Source organism: Gopherus evgoodei, chromosome 4 (assembly GCF_007399415.2).
Source record: "Gopherus evgoodei ecotype Sinaloan lineage chromosome 4, rGopEvg1_v1.p, whole genome shotgun sequence".
NCBI classification, from domain to species: Eukaryota; Metazoa; Chordata; order Testudines; family Testudinidae; genus Gopherus; species Gopherus evgoodei.
This window is the reverse complement of record NC_044325.1, coordinates 116978476-116999892: the sequence shown is the minus strand read 5'-3', so window position 1 is coordinate 116999892 and position 21417 is coordinate 116978476. Positions and strand designations below refer to the sequence as shown.

The 21417-nt window shown below is 48.7% G+C and overlaps 1 protein-coding gene across 8 annotated transcripts in view; it reads left to right on the top strand.

Annotated features, from left to right (window-relative positions):
- RASSF7 (Ras association domain family member 7) overlaps nt 1-21417 on the top strand; it is a 148569-nt gene that overhangs the window by 102455 nt on the left and 24697 nt on the right. The window contains exon 1 of one of the 8 annotated variants that reach the window (XM_030560703.1): nt 16084-16132. The exons of the other annotated variants lie outside the window; for them this stretch is intronic. The gene's annotated coding sequence lies outside the window, so the exon portion shown is untranslated. Of the gene's footprint in view, nt 1-16083; nt 16133-21417 lie in introns of those variants that run through there. 8 annotated transcript variants of the gene reach the window in all.

The window sequence follows — 21417 nt, the reverse complement described above, 5'->3', positions numbered from 1 at the left end:
CAAATTGTTAGGTAATAAAGCAAGTCCTCACTCACCTCTCCAACACCCGAGGTTGTGCGGAGTTGGAATATGGGCCCACAATTCTGTCAGAGACCAGACACAAATGCGTTGATCAACGGGCACACACTACCCCAAAAGCTTTAGAATAAGTGTGGCCCCTTTATTAGGGGTGAGCATCAATATTTATACACAGAAGTAAACAAAGTGATTAATAAAAGATAATGGTCATGCATAATCAATCAAGATTTTACAGGAAGAGCAAGTTTAACAAGTAAATGCATAGAGATAAAGGCTAATGGCTACTTGAGGAAGGGGGTGTCATGAGTAGTTTGCAGGTCAGTGCTTTGTTCAAAAAAAGGTTCAGAAAGGATTATGCAGAGACGGCCAGTCTGGGTGTTTTTTGGCTCCAAAGTTCACCAAAAGTTTAGACCCAACACTTAAAATGAAGCTTCTGTCTCATACATAGATGGGTCAGAGTGGGATTTTCCAAAGCAGTTAAGTTACTTAGGAGCACACTGACTTCAAACTGCAAACCTTGATGGAGAACAGCAGAACTGCTCCAACAAGGCTACTTTTCTGACTTGTGGAAGTTCATTATATATAGAAAGGTGATAGTGGCTGAAAATAGAGCATGGGCTATTTGCTTATTGATTTGTGCATTTGGGTTTGTGGTGTTAATAAGGCCCTGGACTTTTCTTGATCAGTGAAGATGAGCATTTGGAGTTTGAAACTTTTTAGTACAATTTCAGATTTTATATAGTGCTTTTTTCCCTGCTGCCAGTTAGGAAACTAATTAAAGAAGCCAGTATAAAACAGCCACATAAGCAATCTAAGGCTCTAAAATGGGAAGAAAGAACTGCTGTATCAACTTGGTAAATAATTGGATTCAAATTTTAAAAAATAACTTTTAAAACTCTTGTTTTATTAAATAAAAATGATGGATTTGTATCCATCCTGTTGGCTAGCTATAGAAACGCGGCCTTGCCCACAAACAGGCACTATACCCTGATGCCTGGCCCACACAAGGAAAATCTTACACAAATTTCCAAATGTTACTGGCACCAGTTTGGCTTCACCAACTTTAGCAAAGTTGGGAGCCCTAATGTGAATGGGTCCCTGGTGTTTTCAGACTCTTGTCTGTTAGACCCACTTTGAGCAGAGTTAGATGACACCATGACGAGACATCGGGGCCATGTCTACACCACTGCTTATATCGGCAAAACTTATGTCGCTCAGGTGTGTTTGTGGGGGGAAAAACACCCTCCAGAGGATATAAGTTATGCCATCCTAAGCAGTAGTGTGCACAGCGCTATGTGAGGAGGAGAACTCTCTCCCATTGGCACAGAACGGCTACATGAACCATTTTACAGCTTTGCAGCTGCATCGCTACAGTTGTGAGCCTACAGTGGCACTAGTGTAGACATGGCCTAACACTGTAGTTGCTGCCACTAGTAAAGCTGCATGAGTGGTGATTTCTGCATCCAACTTGTAGAGAAGGCCAAAGTGGCCACAGCAGCATGATCTGAGGGTATGTCTTCGCTGCGGTTAACTCAGGTGAGTGGCACCTAGGTTAGCCTAGTATAAGCGTGAGCAGCCACACTGCAAAACCACCCTCAAGCTTCATAGATGTCGTGCTCACTTGTGTGTTGCTAGCACTTCTGGAGGCACGTCCTGTAGTTTTTTGTGCTGCAGTAGGCTGAGTGCTCTGATTCTTTCCCATTGAATTATGGGAGAACTTTGGTCTTCCTGGGCTCAGGGGGTACATTCTAAAGACCCCTGTGGCCATTAACTGGGAGTGAGGAGCAAAGTAGAGTGGGGGGAGGGTGAATTTATCTTTCTGGGAAGGCAATTGTGTAATCCCAATTATTTCTCCAGGGATGCTTCTTTTAAAAAAGGATGTGTGTAATGAGTGAGTGTCTGGGAGGATTAACTGCAAAGAAAGCAGTATAGCTAGGCAAGATAAAGAGGTTTGCTTTGTCTGTGATCTGGTTGCTTTAGAAAGCTAGGTCTATTTGAACTGGTTTGATGTTTCCCAGCAACTGGTAATACCTGTTACTTGGGATAGGGGGGCAAGGGCGCTTTTATCTGTGAGACCATGTGTGCGCACACACACCCCTTCTGGTTATGGAAATGTTCCTTTCTAACAAAGTGCTGAGGTTAGTTCAGGAACATGACTTACAGGCGGGGAACTTGGCACAGCTCTTCCTGACTTTTGGGAAGCTTTCCATTAAACCCTATTTAAGATAAGCCCCTTACATGTTTGTGAAAGGATTACTGGACCTTTGTAGCTCAGTTGTTCCACTGTTGGGTTACTAGGGTGGAAGAGAGAAGTGGGGGTGGGGGAGTTCTCTGGCCTGTCCTCTGTGGGAGGTCAGACTGCATCAGAGGTTTTCCCAAACGCTAGGCCTCAACAAGGTTCTAGCTGGGTTCCCAGAGCCAGATGAAGCCATCACTGAACCCTGGCCTAAGCAAACATACACTTCACCCAGCCGCAGGAGAGCGAGCTCCCACTCCACGCTTCCCGCACAGTGGTGGCGCCGATCCCAGGGGCTGAGGCTGCGAGGCCAAAGCCAAGTGGGACTGCGACCCCATGTGCTAGGTCACAAGGCCCAGAGAGGGGAGCCAGGCCCAGCCCTGCAGGGTGAGTGTAGGGCTTGCTCACTCTCCAACCACTCCCGTCTGCACCGTGTCAATGAGGATTGTGGTGCCAGGGTGGAGGGTGCAAATCTGAAATGGTGATTTGCAAAAAAGGACACAATGCAGTTGGTGAGCCACCTTAACAAAAAGTTTGGGAACCCCCAGACTAGATGATCCTAGTGGTTCCATCTGGCCTTAAAATCTGTGTCTGCAGGTTGTCCATTGTGATTCTTTACTGGCTCAGGGCTTGTCTACATCACAAAGTTGCAGCGCTGGTGAGGGAGTTACAGCGCTGCAACTTTGAAGGTGTACACATCTGCAGGGCATCACCAGCGCTGCAACTCCCTGTTTGCAGCGCTGGCCGTACTCCCGTTTTGTCTCGGGTGTAGAGGATCCAGCGCTGGTGATCCAGCGCTGGTAATCCAATGTAAACACTTACCAGCGCTTTTCTTGACCTCCGTGGAAGGAGGAAGCCTCTGGTAATCAAGCTGATCTCCTTTCCCGGTTTGCTCTCTCGTTCCCGGAACCCCGAGCAAGCAGGTAAGGAGAACCGCTTGCTCGGCGGTTCGGGGAACGAGAGAGCAAACCGGGAAAGGAGACCAGCTTTGCCGCGGTTTGCTCTCGCGTTCCTGGAGCCACCCTGCAAACCGCAGGGAAGGAGACCTGCTTGCTCGGGGTTCCGGGAACGAGAGAGCAAACCGGGAAAGGAGACCAGCTTCGCCGCGGTTTGCTCTCCCGTTCCCCGAGCAAGCAGGTCTCCTTCCCTGCGGTTTGCTGGGGGTTCGGGAACGCGAGAGCAAACCGCGGCGAAGCGGGTCTCCTTTCCCGGTTTGCTCTCTAGTTCCCGGAGCCCCGAGCAAGCAGGTCTCCTTCCCTGCGGTTTGCTGGGTGGCTCCGGGAACGCGAGAGCAAACCGGGAAAGGAGACCAGCTTCGCCGCGGTTTGCTCTCCCGTTCCCCGAGCAAGCAGGTCTCCTTCCCTGCGGTTTGCAGGGGGTTCGGGAACGCGAGAGCAAACCGCGGCGAAGTGGGTCTCCTTTCCCGGTTTGCTCTCTCGTTCCCCGAACCCCGAGCAAGCTGGTCTCCTTCCCTGCGGTTTGCAGGGGAGTTCGGGGAACGCGAGAGCAAACCGCGGCGAAGCTGGTCTCCTTTCCCGGTTTGCTCTCCCGTTCCCCGAACCCCCCCTTGAAGCCGCCCAACAGCGCTGCAGTGTGGCCACATCTAACACCACTTGCAGCGCTGGTTGCTGTAAGTGTGGCCACTCTGCAGCGCTGGCCCTATACAGCTGTACTAATACAGCTGTAACTACCAGCGCTGCAAAATTTTAGATGTAGACATGGCCTCATTTTACAAGGAGGATGATGGGAAGAGGGGGGAAGGTAATGCTTTTTTTACAGCTGCATTCACTTGACATATTTTCTTCACCTCTTCCTCTATCAGGATATTCTCTGAATTTTACCAAAGGAGGAGTGGGAGGCGTGGGTGGGTGGGTGGGTGGTGGGGTGAAGGGGTGTCAGTTAGTGGGGTATTTTCAAAGTGCATTAACAGGGTTTTGAAAAGTGCAGACGGATGCAGAGAAATTAAAAGGGCGGGACTGTGGGGTCAGGAGAGCAGAGACATTATTGTCCCAGAGATCAGGGTGGCAACTTCCACGGTTCCCTGTTGAACAGAAATTGTTTGTATTGCCACAGCACCTTGGCACCTCCTGGATTAGGACCCCATTTTGTTAGGTGCTGTACAAACACAGGACAAAAAGCCCGTCCCTGCCCCAAAGAGCTTACAGTTGAAGTTGTCCTCCACATCAACATGTTGGTGACCTAAAGGATAGAGGGAGTTTTTTCTAAAATAAGAGTTCCCTTTTCAAAGTATCCCTTTACAAGGATTTGCACACTGGGAATCACTTCCAGATAACATGTGAGAACTGAAATTCCTCCTTCCGACATCTGGCAGGTGTCACACTGATTGCTAATGGCCAGCTCTGTCTTCCAGTGAGAGTTGCCTCCTTTCTCTTACCTGATTCTGAATTTGACACTTGAGGCAACAAATGATCCAGTGCTTTGGGTGCTGGCCTGGGACTCGGACACTTGGGTTGAATTCTCTTCTCTGCCATGGCCGCCTTGTGTGGTCTTGGGCAAGTCACTTAGCTTCTCTGTTCCTCAGTTCCCCATCTGTAAAATAGCGATAGTAGCACTCTTACCTGCTGGGGGTGTTTGTGGAAAGAGGGTGAGACATTCAGCTACTATGATTAGGGGTCAGGGCCATATAAAGACCTTTTAGATAGATGACAAAGTGGTGTCATAAAAATATAGTTAGGGTTTTTCTGGTCAAGGCACAAGGAGAAACTGGGCTGACTGGGGGATAAAGCTGTTAATTGTAACATGTGCACACACACAGGCACATGAAAATACTGGGGAAGGAGCATTCTTGAATAAAGTTGTTCCTGAGGCCATGTCTACATCTAAAACTTTACAGCGCTGGTTGTTATAGCTGTATAAGTACAGCTGTATAGGGCCAGCGCTGCAGAGTGTCCACACTTACCGCTAGCAGCGCTGCAAGCGCTGCTAGATGTGGCCACACTGCAGCGCTGTTGGGAGTGATGCATTGTGGGCAGCTATCCCACAGGGCACCTCGTCCCAAAGCGGCGCTGGGGCTTGTGGGAAGGGGAAGGAAGTGTGATTGTCCTTCTGCTTCCTGTTCCTGTTCCAACGGCCAGCGTTGCTTTGGTACACATGCGGAGCCCTGTGGCAGCATTGTGACTCTAAAGCGGTTTTTCTGCATTTTCTTTCAAGAATGGATCCTCAGGTACTGAATGCCTTAGTAATGACTATTGCCAGCACATCTCTCCGTACTGTTGATCTAATCCTTAGGCTGCTAAATATGCGTGTGACTGACATTGAGGAGAGGGACGATGGTACTGAATCGCATCAATATGCAGACAGTACAATGTTAGTGGCAATTACAGACGTGCTCTGCTCCGTGAACCGGCGCGTTTGGGCTCGGGAAACCAGCACTGAGTGGTGGGATCACATCGTCCTGCAGTCATGGGATGACGAGCAGTGGCTGCAGAACTTTCGTATGAGGAAAGCCACTTTCATGGGACTTTGTGATGATCTCGCCCCCAACCTGCGGCGCATGAACACGAGATTTAGAGATGCCCTTTCTGTGGAGAAGCGGGTGGCTATTGCAATCTGGAAGCTGGCAACTCCAGACTGTTTCCGATCGGTGGCGAACCAGTTCGGAGTGGGAAAGTCCACCGTTGGAATGGTGCTGATGCAAGTTTGCAGGGCCATTAATCGAACACTGACAAGAAGAACCGTGACTCTTGGGAACGTGCAGGACATTTTAGATGGCTTTGCAGAAATGGGCTTCCCTAACTGTGGAGGGGCAGTAGATGGGACGCATATTCCTATTATCTCTCCACCCCACCTGGCATCGGAGTATATTAATCGCAAGGGGTACTTCTCTGTGGTTCTGCAAGCGCTTGTGGATCACCGTGGGCATTTCACTGACATTTACTCTGGATGGCCTGGAAAGGTGCACGATGCACGCATATTTAGGAACAGTGCCCTGTTCAGGAGGCTTAGGGCCGGGACCTTTTTCCCAGATCACAAGATAACAGTAGGGGAAGTGGAAATGCCCATCGTGATTCTGGGAGACCCCGCTTACCCATTAATGCCATGGCTCATGAAACCATATACGGGGAAGCTTGACAGGAGCAAGGAACTGTTCAACTACAGGTTGAGCCGCTGTAGAATGACTGTGGAGCGTGCTTTTGGCCGTTTGAAAGCCCGCTGGCGCAGTCTGTTCGGGAAGCTAGACTTGATGGAAAGCAGCATTACCGCTGTTATATCCGCGTGCTGCACCCTCCATAATATTTGTGAAGGGAAGGGTGAAAGGTTCAGTGAGGAATGGACCTCCGAGGTTAGACGTTTGGAGAATGAGTTTGCTCAGCCAGAGAGCAGGGCTAATAGGGAGGCCCAGGAAAGGGCTTCAAGGATTAGGGATGCTATAAGGGAGCAATTTGATGCTGAGAGCCAGCAGTAATGTTTGGTGCATGTGTAGTGCTTTGCTTTACCTTGCTGTGTATAAGTAACCATTTATATCACCAATAAAACATAGGGAAAGAAATACAAACCAAATCCTTTTATTTGTCATACAGTAAAAAAACAGGAAAGGGGGTATGGTTGGTTCACAGTACATTCACAGGTTTTACTATTTCCTCTTTTACTCAATTGTAACCGCCTGCTGCAACTCACCATTACTTTGCTGCAGAATGATTGGCGTGGAGTGCACTGGGTAACAATTAAACATATCTTGGTTACTAGGTGATCTTATAGGTGTTGGGGGCAGCTGAGGATAAAAAGGAACTGGGTGCTGCATAAAGGTATTTTGAGGATACACAGGGGGACAAGGAACAGTGTTTTGGGAAGGCTGTGGGATATCACGGTTTATATTTGTCTGCATGGCTACAAGAGACTCAAAAGACTTGGTTTGGCGAAACAGGAGTCTCATCATCTGCCTGGCTATTCTTTTGGCAGACAATTCCTGTCTCCTGCTTTCAGTCACCCTCCATTCCTGTAAACTTTTTCTCCACTCCTCAGTCTTCCTACTTTCCCTGTCGTAGTGGTTCAGAACGGTCTTGATCAGCTCCTCTTTTGATTTTCTAGGATTGCGCCTCAAATTCTGCAACCTACGTGAGGCTGGTGACACAGCTGCATTTCTCGAGTTGTCTAGAAAAAATAGAGATAGAGACATGTAAAACACAGGGGCATCATTGTTTATTATCAACTTTTGAAGGACACTGGAAACTGTAGGTAGCATCCCTCTCACATACCTCACATAACACTGTAGAGCTCAAGAAAGCTAAGACATGTCTAGCTGTGCGGTGAGTACTTTTGCTTAAAATTCTCCCCTGTTAGTGGGATGCCTTGGTTCCTGCTTGGAAGGGGGGCCGGGTGAAAAGCACCCCGTAGGACACGGTTCCCGCCTGGAAGGGGGGTGGGGGATGGACAGAGCACACCGCAGAGCAGGTTTCACGTTTGGAAGGGGGGGTGGGGGACGAGCACACCGCAGAGCAGGTTTCACGTTTGGAAGGGGGGGTGGGGGACGAGCACACCGCAAAGCCGGTTTCACGTTTGGAAGGGGGGGTGGGGGACGAACACACCGCGGAGCAGGTTTCACGTTTGGAAGGGGGGGTGGGGGACGAACACACCGCGGAGCAGGTTTCACGTTTGGAAGGGGGAGTGGGGGACGAGCACACCGCAAAGCCGGTTTCACGTTTGGAAGGGGGGGTGGGGGACGAACACACCGCAGAGCAGGTTTCACGTTTGGAAGGGGGGGTGGGGGACGAGCACACCGCAGAGCAGGTTTCACGTTTGGAAGGGGGGGTGGGGGACGAGCACACCGCAAAGCCGGTTTCACGTTTGGAAGGGGGGGTGGGGGACGAACACACCGCGGAGCAGGTTTCACGTTTGAAAGGGGGGGTGGGGGACGAACACACCGCGGAGCAGGTTTCACGTTTGGAAGGGGGGGTGGGGGACGAGCACACCGCAGAGCAGGTTTCACGTTTGGAAGGGGGGGTGGGGGACGAGCACACCGCAGAGCAGGTTTCACGTTTGGAAGGGGGGGTGGGGGACGAGCACACCGCAAAGCCGGTTTCACGTTTGGAAGGGGGGGTGGGGGACGAACACACCGCAGAGCAGGTGAGGAAGAAGCACCCCGCCTGGATGCCTACGTGCTGGGAAGGGTGTGTGGGGGGGGTGGATTGGGGCAGAGGAAACAGACCGCATTGCGCTGGGGAGCCGTGATTCTAGCTACCTGCCCTCAATTATCCCTAAACTATCCACAGGCTTTCATAATGCCAGACATATCACTGCTGCGTGTTACCAAGGAAGAGCGGGAGGGTCTTCTACAGGAATGTGGATACCGCCCTGGCCCCTATGCAGCTCGCCTGTGTGCGGCCATGGTCCCCCCACCCCTCGCTGCACAGTGGATCGGACGAGTTAGCCTGAACGGGACAGGGACCACGGTGGCTCTACCTATAAACTTGTTAAAGCACATTGCCCAAGATCTAGCTGCAACTTTTCAAGAGATTACTCAGGCAGATTACACAGATGTAATAGATCAAATCAATGGGCTATTCCACGTTTAGGCATGCTGGCAGTCAGCCATAACGAGAATCCTGCTATCACAAAGCATTGCAGTCTACTTACCACGAGCACGACCCTCAGCTTCCTCATCAACGTCCGCTTCCAGCTGCTGGGACTGGCTAGTCTCCTCAGGGCTAGAGAAGAGCTCCTGACTGCCTGTGTCCTGAGACTCCGGGGTGTCCCCCTCAACGCCAGTAGTATCACTGTATTCATCCTCTACACCGTCCCCCACTTCTCCCTGCTCTGAACTCTCCATCGTGGTTCTAGGATTCACGGTGGGGTCACACCCAAGAATGGCATCCAGCTCCTTGTAAAACCTGCAGGTTGTGGGGGCTGCTCCTGAGCGTCGGTTTCCCTCACGGGCTTTGCAGTATGCACTCCTCAACTCCTTAATTTTTACTCTGCATTGCAAGGCGTCCCGTTCGTAGCCCCTTCTCATCATGGACTGCGATATCTGACCATAGGTATCGTAGTTTCTCCTTCTGGAGCGCAGCTGTGCTTGAACAGCCTCATCTCCCCACACACTAATTAGATCCTGCAGCTCTGCATTGGTCCATGCTGGGGCTCGTTTGCTGCGTGGAGGCATGGTCGCTGAATGATTGATTGATTAATTGCACTCCACGCCTGACTGAGCAAACAGGAAGGTGATTTTTTAAATTTCCCGGGGTATTTAAAGGAGGGGTCAGGTGAGCACAGGGCAGAGGAGTTTTCTTGATTACCAGAGAGGTATCCTCAGGTATGCTGGGATACCTGCTTATTCCACGGAGGTCAAGAAAAGCGCTGGTGAGTGTCTACATTGCATTACCAGCGCTGGATCACCAGCGCTGGATCCTCTACACCCGAGACAAAACGGGAGTACGGCCAGCGCTGCAAACAGGGAGTTGCAGCGCTGGTGATCACCTGCAGATGTGTACACCCTCAAAGTTGCAGCGCTGTAACTCCCTCACCAGCGCTGCAACTTTCAGATGTAGACAAGCCCTGAGTCATCTGCCCAGCTAAATCGCTGTATCCCCCCCAAAGCCCAGGTGCTTTGGTGAGTGAGTTTGTTTTCTGAGGCATGCCTGCTTGTATGCATCAGCCCATCAGTTCCTTCCCATCCCTCCTGGGATGCACAATAAAAGGGTATGTCCAATTACACCAGGCGGGGTGGGGGGAAGAAAGAGGCTCCCAGTGAATGCCTGAGCTGTGGGTATTATTGGGGGGAGCGGGGGCAGGGTGGGACTCATTCTGTTCACAAAACAAAACGTTTGCATGGAAATAGCCTGCCGAACCTCTTGAGAATAGCTCCCCTTTGTGCCTCCACCACCACGGAACAAAAGCCAGAAGCCTTTCCCTGAAAGGCCATGTTAAGGCTCTGAGCTGCTTTGTATTCTAAAAGAGGTGTGACTGGGAGGAGGGGAGGCTGCTAAGATCAGGGAGGGCTTTGCAAATGGGAGATACTGGCATTTGATTTCCTGCAGGGTCGGGTGGTATAAATTCTGCTAAAGCCTCTGTCAAACTTCTCCCAGTGCACCTTGCAAAACAGATCAGATTGGAATTCCCTGAAAGGTGATCCTAGTAAAGTACCAGCAGCTCTTCCCAGGCGTTCCAGCCAGTGTTCTGAGCAGGGCTAAGGGCTCAGCAGGCTGGAGGGGTGGATTGCTTCTCCCCACCTCTCCCCCCAGAACAAGTAAGACAAACACCAGCTATCTGTGTAGGCCTGTAAAGCACTGTGGTGCTTCACAGATATATGAGTAAGAGGGGAGACTACCCTGAAGACCTTGGTCGAAGAACCCAGCCCTGCAATGAGCTCTCTGCAAGCAGATTCCTGCATCAGCTCAGAGCCCCAATGATGTTAATGGGGTGCAGTCCATGTGCAGGGAGCCCCACTGAAGTCAGTGGTGCTCTGTGCGTGAAGCTGATTTCGGGAGCAGAGTCTAATTTGGACGAAGGCAGAATGCGAGAGACCATGGAGGGAGGAGGATTAAATCCTATTAGAACAGATGTGATTCACCTGCTGTTTGTCTGGCCTCTGGAGGCTGAGGCCGGTTGAGAGGGGAGGAGTGGAAAGCCAAGTCAAAGGACTGGGTTTTGAGGAAGGATTTGAAAGATGGGCAGAAGATGCCCAGCCCGTAGGAAGGCAGGGGTGAGGGTGTTTAGGGAGTAGCGTGAGTTTGGTGATTGGGTGTCCCTGGGCACACCCTGGTCACTCTTTCCAATGTATTTCTCAGTTTTTTGTACTCCTGACCGCTGTAAACTGCTCACCTGAAAAAGCTGTGTGAGCAGCAGCTGTCCTAATGACACTCTTGATAGGTTGGCTGAGTATACATGCAGGTAGGGGGGGAAAACCCTGCCCCCTAAACCAGGCCTCTTGTATGCTTAGCCCCCCAACCCCACCTCCTAAGCCCTAAAACAAGGGCTTGCCTGCACACAGTTGATTGCACAGGGAAGATTTGGGCAGGGGTGGATTAAGGAGAGGGAGGGTTAGACACAAAAGGATCGAGGCTCATCTTGTTACAAGCTGAGGCTATGCTGAAAAGGCAGTTTGGTGAGCAGAGCCTGTTCTGTCAGCTGGTTTTGTGCCTGAGGAAGGGTGTCTTGGGATTTTTGGTAGATGTGCTTGAAGCAGTCTGAAGAACATAAATGTTCCGTACATGGTAAGAGAGCATGCCCACGTCTGTTGGGAATAGATCAAGGATTGTAACAAAATTGGCAAATGTAGATTGGAGAAGAATTAAGTGGCCCCAGCTGCCCTCTTTCTCCGCCTACTTGTAGGAAGTGAACACGTGCTTAGTAGCTTTAGAAAAGTTTGTGTGATTACTGCTTGAAAGATGTCAACTGTAGAATTGAATAAACTTAACTCATGCAGAAAGCATGTGTCCATCTCTACCGTTTATCTTTCTCCCACTTCTTTCCCTGTCCCCCCAAAAATCCTCTCTGGTGGCCGTGAATCTTGACAGCAGACTAAACCTGTTAACACAAAGACTAATGAGAAAGATAGGGATCCCAGTGTCCTAATGCAAAACACATACCCTTGGAGCTGCTGGGATTCCTTCCAGGGTGCTCTCCCTAGATGTTGCTTGAGAATTTCATCTGTAGTGTGTAGCCTTTGACTAGTGAACGTTAGACAAATTCAAAGGGCCTCCAAACTCATCTCGTGTTCTTCTCTGTCCCCCATTCTAAACCTCTTGCTCCTGAGAGTGGGGTATGGTCTTTGCTGCTGCTACTACAGTTGCTACAGTGTGTACAGCCTGTCAAAGTCAGACTCAGGACTCACAGTTTGTCAGACCACTCTGTTTGTTAGCAAAAGCGCTCTGCTAATACACCCAGAAAATGTGAGTGCTATACAAGACTCACACCACCTTATTTATACAGATAAAAGGGTGCAAAATTAACAAGATTACAAAGGGAGCAGAACTGATAAGTTTACATGGGGCTAGACACATATCTTATGTCCTTATTAACTCTCACTAACTCCTGTTAATGTCCCACTGTTGGTTTAAGTGGACCTATTGTTCAATCCTTAATGTTCCTCTTCCTGACAACTTTATTTCAACATTCATCATTCCTGCTTAAAGGAACATACAGCATTTCTTTAATTCATTCTACTTCTACAATATAATTCGTTCTACTTTCACAAGCCACAGTGGTGCAGCTGTGCTGCTGCAGCTCCCTAGTGTAGACACTTCCTACATTAACAGAAGGAGTTTTTCTATTGATGTAGTTAATCCACTTCTCCAAGAGGCAGTAGCTAGGTTGACCGAAGAATTCTTCCATCAACTTAGCTGCGTCTACACCGGGGAGTAGGTTGACCTAATGATGGTACTCAAGGTGTGAAATTTTTCACAGCTCTGAGTGATGTAGCTAGGAAAATCTGATGTTTCCATGTCGAGCAGGTTGGTCTCTTGCTTGTTGCTATACTGTGGAAATGTCTTGCACTCTCTCCTTCCCTTAATCTCTGTTTGGGAGTCCACAATGGTAGGTCCACTGCCTGTCCGTGTGCTGCTTATAGCTTTTTAAAGCAGCAATGAGAAATTGACCCAATTCTTGTCAGTTTCAGTGCTACCTACAGGATTCTGAATAGCATCCCTGAAAATTGAGGGAATTCTGATCTGGGTTTTACAGCCTGGTGCAAAGCTGTGAATACCAGCAGAGGTACTGGAACTGCATTTGGAAGGTCACCTTCACAAACCTAGAAACTTAATATGGTATCTTATAATGAGAGTTTAAAATTTGATGTTGACAGTACTTATTTGGGAGAGATTGCTATATGACTCGAGTGTTGGATTTTCTTCAACTCCTGTTTCTGGGGAAGATTTAAGAACTTCTGGATAATAGACAGCTGGAGGCCACAAGGAGGGGAGAGTGTGTGCGTTGTTTTTGTTTTAAAGTATCTACAGCTGAGGCAGAGCTAAAATCAAATGTTACTTCTGAAGTACATGATAGAAGTTAAAAATATTACACTTCCACCTACTTCCCCTTACATACCGATTGTAGTTAATATTAAAAAATAACAGACCGTTTTCCTCAGAAAATGTAGCCCAGGAGGAGTCCCAATATTTGCCTCTTCCAAAGTTTACTGCACAAACATCTACAACTATCAAGTAGGTTGTTTCTTTCAGTGCTACTCCATTGTGCTTCCTGTAACCTTGGATTTCACTGTAATGCTGAATTCATTTTATGTCTTTGGCCTTAGCCACATTCACTTTGAAGATCAAATGCTTTCAGTGCAGAATACAATTCACCATTTTAGGCCCAGATAGCTTGTAGCTGAATTTTAGAAGAGCTGGCCAAGAAGCTCTCTGGTCCATTATGTTGATTTTCAGTAGCTCTTGGAATACTGGGGAAGTTCCAGAGGACTGGAATGAAGCTAATGTTGTGTCAACATTTAAAAAGGGTAGACAGGATGACACAGGTAATTACAAGCCTATCAGCCTGATATTGATCCCAGACAAAATAATGTAATGGCTGATATAGGAGCTGATTGATTAAGAATTAAAGGAGGGTAGCTAATGCCAGTCAACATAATTTATGGAAAATAGATCCTGTCAAACTAGCTTGATATTTTTTAACAAGACTAAAATTTTGATTGGTAATAGAGTTGATGTAATATATTTAAACATCTGTAAGGCATTTCACTTGGCACCACATGACATTTTGATTAAGAAATTAGAATGATACAAAATTAACATGGCATACATTAAATGGATTTAAAACTGGCTAACTGACAGGACTCGAAATGTAATTTGTAAATGGGTAGTCATCTCTGAATGGGTACATTTCTAGTGGGGTCTCACAGGGATTGATTCTTGACTCTCTGCCATTACCATCTATATTAATGACCTGGAAGAAAACATAAAATCATCACTGATAGTTTGCAGATGACACACGGACTGGGAGAGTGGTAAATAATGAAGAGGACAGGTCACATGAGAGAGTGATCCAGATTGCTTCATGACCTGGGTGCACATAAACAATCTGTTTGAGAGGCAGTTAGACAGGGGCAGAGCCCTGGTACCCAGGACGAAGTGTTCTTTTTACACCTAGGCCATCAGTGAAGGGCCTTGAGGAGAGAGGTGCTTTGATCAGGGCAGGAGGAAGGGAAAGTGTTTGTGTTAGGTGCTGCATGTTGGCTCGGTTGAGGAGAGGGGAGTCGTGGAGGGACAGGAGAGAGCCTGATCTTGGGACTGGGTGAGGGATGAATTTTAGAAAGGCCTTTAGAGGGAGAAGCAACAAAAAGAACCAGAGAGCGTTTGGGGGCGAGACGAGAAGGAGGCAAAGGCAACCCCAGCATTAGGAGGCTGAGCAATGAGACGTTTTAGAGCAGCGGTTTTCAAACTTTTTTCCTGGGGACCCAATTGAAGAAAATAGTGAAGCTGGGGATGAGGGGTTTCGGGTGTGGGAGGGGCTTCGGGCTGGGCCAGAGGGTTGGGGTGAGGGCTGCAGGGTAGGGTAGGGCCGGGAATGAGGGGTTCAGGGTATTGGAGGGGGCTATAGGCTGTCCCAGGGAGTTGGGATGCAGTAACGGGTCAGGGCTCTGGGCTGGGAGTGCAGACTCTGGGATGGGGCTGGGATGAGGGGTTTCAGGTGCAGTAAGGGTTTCTGGGTTTGGGGGTGCTTAGGGATACGGGGTTGGGGCACAGACTTAGCTCTGGCGGCTCCCGGTCAGCGGGGGTGCAGAGGCAGGCTTCTCGCCTGTCCTGGCACTGCGCTGCGCCTGAAGCGGCCAGCAGCACATCTAGCTCCTAGGCAGAGGCATTAAAGTGGCTCCGCGCGTCTCTTGCCCACAGGCACACGCCCAGCCCCCCACCCACCCCAGCTCTGGCCAGTGGGAGTGCGGAGCTGGTGCTCGGGGCAGGGGCCCCCCGTCTAGAAGCCCAACCCACTGCTGGCAGCTTCCGGGCACAACGCAATAGCGGAGCAGGTAGTTGGGCAGCAGCACTGAAGGAACTTTTAACGTCCCGGTTGGCAGTGTTGACTAGAGCGACCCAGTGCCTGATGTGCCACGACCCAGTACTTGGTCGCAACCCGCACTTTGAAAAACGCTGTTTTAGAGGAGACGATAACAGGGATGCGGAAGAGGGTGTTGGAGGAACGGTGAGTTTAATTTTTGCCACGTTTAGTACAAGGAAGTGGCGGGATCTCCATAAGGATCTGTCTTCAGCTTGGGCAGAGGGCAAGGGTGGGCAGATGGGTTTGAGGCTTTGGTGCACAAGTGGTACAAAACCAGGGCAGTTGATAAGGTCACCTAAGGGCGATTGTAGAGGGCACCAGTGGAGAAGAGAATCAGGAAGAGAATGGAGAGGGCTTCAAGGAGATGTCGGTGGCTGGTGTAGAAGGCAGAAGAGATGATGTATTTGTTTTTGTTTTTTTTCCAAACGACACAATCCGCAAAGTTTTAACTTCTGTGCTTAGGGAGACACGGGAGGTCGGTTTGGTCTGTTCCCTGTCCGTGCTGCCTGCTGGTATTGCTTCCTCACAGAAATATGCCAGGGCGGAGAATCACTGTGCAGGAATGTCTTACCTGGGGTGGGGGAGGGAGTCTTATGCTAGCCATAAACAGAAGAGAATTGTTAGTCACTCTGCTTTGTGATTTAGCTCCAGTTCAGCTGGCTTTTTTTAATCTCTTTTCTTCCCCTTCCCCCACCCCCATTTGTGCCCTGGGAGGGAGACTTCTGGAGGAATGTGGGTTAATGATTGCCAGAGGTAGTCAGCTGGATAGAGCTATAGCAAATGGCAATAGAGCTAGACAATTTTTTCTGACATGCACAAAATAAACTTTGCTACCATGGCATGAAAACAGCTGTGTGTGTCTGGAAGTAGATTGGTACGCACAAGGCTTCCTCGTCGCCTATCGGAGAACGGCAAGTGAGTCTGATTTTTGTGTGTGTTTTGATAGCTATGTCTTCCCTGCAAAACAGCGATACCTGTCAGACTGTAAAATCCTGGTGGAGACAAGGCACAGGTAGTTTGTAATGCAGTGTAGCTAGACAGGGTCAGCTGCAGATGAGGGGTATAGGACTGACCTTGCCTAGCCATATCAAGGTACATACTTTCGGCAGTCATATAGGCACTGCCACGTAACAAGGAACCAGTTTTTGCCGTGAAGACCAAATGTGTGAGCTAATCTCCCTCCTCCACCTGACAGCGAGAGGGTGTGTAGCAACCAGATGGTCTATTCAGTTGTTAAATGCTTTCCAAGAAATTCTGATGCCTCTAACTTGACATTGCTACAGAACAATCCATTTAGGAAATATGACATGCAGGCATGGGAAGGATTACAAATGGATTAAAGGAACACTATCCACTTGAAGTGTAGGTTGAGGTACTACACCTGCCCCAAATCCCTGTGCCTTTTTGAGGGGAGGAGGGGTTAACGTCATATTTATTTAAATGTTTTTCTCTTCTCCGTCACTGACTCAGAGACTTGCACCAACAGTAAACTGTGAAGTGAGCTATTTGATGTATTACCAAGTGTAGAAGATTCGAGGAAGTATTTTTCTCCTCTAATCTTTCAATTGTAGTTTTGTGTGTTATATCGATAGTAGGATAAAAAATATCAACGTGGCGTAAATTGACACTATCCCTTTAAGACAGCAGACCTCCTTGGGGAGGAGAGACTAAGCCAGTCTCTCTACAAGTGACATAAACTCATAATTTTGTGGACCTTGCTCTCCGTTGCCTTCTGAAGCGATACCAGTAGGCTGATAACAAGGTGCTTAGGCACAGTGCAAGCAACGTTGTGGGTTTGGAGGGAGCTCGTCACCACCATCCATCTGAGAAATAATACAGTGAGATAGAAGTCCTAGAAGAAGACCCAGACCATATTTGCAGTCTAGCTGATATTATCTTATGTGAAGGAAATCCATAGTCGCTGAGGTTTCTGTGTGGGCAAATATTGATTCTTCTCCTTCTCCTCCTTTCTTTCCAAGTCCTGTTCCTCCCACGGAGCTGAGAACTTTAATATTTAGCTTGGGGTTCTCTGGCTGGTGTGTCTTCTCTTACCCCGTTCCATGTCTACCCTCATCTTCCCTCCCGTATCGGCTTACTCTCTTGCTCTGCCCCCCATCTCTCATCACATGTATTCTTCCTCCCTCCTGATCGTTTGACTCCTACACTGCCAGGTCTGTTTACTTGGCATCCCTGCTGCTCCATCTTCTCCTCTGCCTGAATCATGCAGAATGAGACTGGGTGAGGGAAAGTCTGGCATGGGCTGATACTGCCTTGGGTGGTATTGACAAGTAGTGGCTTTGGTAGCAAGCCCAGGTGCGGTTCCAATTCTGAGGCATGTGTGTGGCTACGTCATTGCAGGGATGATTGGTACAGGTGGATCCGGAGTCACCCATGAGTCAGTGTCTCCTGAAAAACGTTCTTGGGTTCTGCTCTCAATGTGACTAACCCACTCTGACGAAAGGGTTTTGTGGTGGGCTTGGAAGCAGATGGTACCAGCTGGCGTAGTGTGGCTCTTCCTGTGCTCTGGTTTTGCTTGTGCATGTGGACGTCTGACTTGGGCAGTGCCTTAGAGGATCTGCAGCTTGGATGCCATTATGGAAGACATCCTGGGCTGCAGCTGGGGCAGGTGACTCTTTTAGAGCTTTGTTCCTGCAAAGTTGGCCGTGAAGGAAAGGGTACGAACGAGGAGGATACAATTGCAGACTTAGCGCTGCATCCAGACTAACAGGGATGTCTCCTTTATTCTAACAAAGCACGAAGGGGGAAGCAAGAAATGAGAAAAGTGCTTCTGGCCCAAAGACTGACTCCAGCTACTATTACAATCTCAGAAACCTATGAGAATGGGGTGAAGTAACCAGAGCCAGTCAGCACAGGAGATTGGTAAATAAAAACTAGCATAAATCTTATTCTCTTGCAGACTTTCCCAGCAGTGGAAATACGTATTTCTTGTTCTTGTGCCACTGGATTGTTACTAGGGAGAATGGCCCAGCATGAACCTAGTTTCTTGGTAATGAGGATGGGAAATGTTACAAACTGAAACAAGTCCTTAGTTGTTATGAGTCTGACTTTCCTTGGGGTCACTGGCTGAATGCTGTGCTCTGCATTAAGGTTTGAGGCAATGGCTCAGCACCGGGGCTGGAATCGTGTCAGAGGGATTGCTCTCAGATGCTATAGCCTAAGTGTTGACTGTGCATCCTCCTGAGCAGCGTGACTCGGTAGCTGTGCTTGGGCAGCCGGGCTGCGAGTTTCCATGGGTCATGCTGAATGAGCTGTGACACGAGTGTATTGACTCTCTTCGTGTGGGGAAGAAGGCAGCTGTGATACTAACCACTCACTGTGAAAAGTTGTGCTTGCCTAGTTCAAAAAATACTGCCCAGTCTTTATCTCTGTGCCTACCAGCACAAAAATACAGTGCGGTGGCTGTACACAGACCATCTCCTGAGAGAGGAAGCCAATGGGAATTGAGGATGGTGAGCAACAGGTCCTTGGCCCCCTTCAGAAGGTGCTTGGCATGTTTGGGATTGGGCCTTGTGGGAGAAAACACATCGTGGAGAGTAGCATTGGCACAGCCGAATTTGCAGGAAACCAGAGTGATGCACGCACATAAGCTATGGTGTTCTCCCAAATAAGGGCCAGATCCAAAGGCCATTGAAATAAGGGAACTTCGATTAAGGCCTTAAGTGTTGGGAAAATAGCTTGTCACTATTGGGAGTCTTATGAATATTGCATAGCAGTAAAGCTTTTCAGTTTTCAATACCTCTGTCCATCTTACAGCATCATATTTATCTGCAACTTGCCTCCTCTTAGACACGGTCTGTTTATTTCCATATGAAACTGTTGGCGTTGAGCATCCATTGCCTAATTTAAGGACCATGGTCCCATAGAAACCTGTGGAGAAAAACTGGCGAACTCCTTAGAATCGGAAGAGCCCCACCACAATGCAAGCCTAAAAGAGTCTTTTAGGCTTGCATTGTAATAACTTGCGTTTCTTTAGCATCATCGAGAGCCACCAGTCTGGGAAAGCCTGCGGAACCATTTTTTTCTGACTTCCTATTTGCCATTTATTGCATCACTGTAAAAAACTGACTTTGGGGAGGGTTGACATGATGATTCTTTGACAGAATCATCAAAAATTGGGGTGGAAGGAATCCTCTCCGCAGCAGTGGAGGTCCAGCGAATAGAGCACTGTACTGGGATTTGGGAGACTGGATTCTATTCCCTGTTCTGCCACTGATTTGCTGTATCACCTTGAGCAAGTCACTTCCCCTCTCTGTGCCTCTATTTCCCCTCGCACCAGACAGTGTCTTGTCTATTTAGACTGTAAGCTCTTTGGAGCAGGGATCATCCCGTACTAGTGTATATATAGCACCTAGCACATTAGGACCTTGATCTTAGTTGGGGCTATTAAGCACTGCAGGAATGCAACAAATTATCATCCCAGGTGTGCTGCTTGAATTGGGCTCAGCTGCTTGTTCCGTTGAGGCCTAAGAGTCTATTTGTGTCAGGCTTGTTTTTAAGGCTTTTTGCATGGAAGAAGGCCTAGAAATACATTTTTTAACCAAAGCTAAGTGTCTGTCACATCTAGTTCCCTCATGCAGCCCTCCTCTCATGCACTCGATCGTTGTATGCAGCACGTCCTAATAGAAAGACTGTCCTGTGGACACCATGCCCTCCTGCTGACAGAGTAATAGGCCTGTGGCAACTAAAGCGATGGCTCATGTGGAAAAGCCATGTTAAGAAACTATTTTTAGCTGCCTTTTGTAGAGCTGGAAATGAGAAGGAGCTAGAATCATATGAGCAGCGAGCTCTCCGTAGACCCCAGTCTGAGAGCCTCCTGGGGTAAGCCATGAGAGCTCACCATGTACATTCTCCAAGGCAACCTATAGGCCCCCTGAGCAAATCCAGGGAAAACCAGAGCTGACTTTCTAGGGTTTTAAAAAAGCAAAAGCAGGGTGAGGAAAGTTTTAAAAGACTCATCTTTCAGGCCTGTCTTTGTACATGGTAAAGGGCACAAGCCCAAATATTTAAAATCCTTGGTAGGTCAGTTTAAGTCTTAGGACTGTTCCAGGTGCTTGGCTGTCGGGATCTACAAGAGCCAATTTATCAAAGATTAGTGAGCGTAATGTATACTGCCTACTGGAAAGAAGGTGAAAAACCACAGCATGCTAGGTAACTCTCCGTCCCCTCAGTAGTCTTCATGCTAGCAGATGGTGGTACTATTGCAGAATGTGCAAAACCAAGACAGATCTTACCACATAAAGAACCAGTGATCACACACAAACTAGAATCCATGGGAGACACGTCAAACCCAAGTAGGTCAACTCTAGAACGTGTCTAAGGTGAAACTGAAATGGAGACACCTCCCACCTCAGACGAAATGAGTGTGTGAAAGAGAGACCTCACTTAAAATGAGGAAGAGACTGTATGGCGGGGGTAATTATTTTTTGTCCAGGTCCAGATTTCCTGGGCAAGTATAGGCAAGGTCTAGTGGAGACTGTTACTGCAGGAGAGCAGAAAGGGAAGTGGGAAACTGCTTCACAATGAGCCAGGCCCTACTTGCATTAAAGTCAGCAGCAAAACTCCCATTAACTGGGAGGAGAATTTGGGCCTTGAACATGGATGTGGCAGCTGCTGCCAGAAAATCCGAAATGGGACACATCCTATGAAACCCTTCTCCACGGCCCCTGTAAAGCCTCCCCTGCCCTATGCAGAAACCTAGAGTACTGACACATCTGTCGCTCTGTTGGCGTGACCAGATGTACGTGTCCTTGGGTGAGAGCTTGAAGAAACCACACCTTCATCAAGGCCATTTCTTTGGACTCAGAGCTGGGTTTGGTTTTAGGGAAGATTTCTCCCCCGCCCCCCACTTTCATTCATGAATGAACCAAGCTCTGCTAATACCTCCTCTGCGCAGGTGGTCAGGATTCCTCCATCCCCACCCTCACCCAGGGAGTGATGCATTCAAACAAGCTGCTGAGATGACTGGCAGACTGCTGTCTGAAGGCTGTTCCCACCCTCCTCCACATACTAGCAGTGGCCATAGCCTTGTAAATCAAGGCAGCCATGAAAAGGCTGTCTCTCACATTAATCATCCTGATTACTTCCCTGACCTTGAAAAGGCATCCCCTGAACTAGGGAGGTGGGGTTCATGAGGGGTGGGGGGAAATGCAGATAATGCAAAGAGCTGCTTTGGACTTATG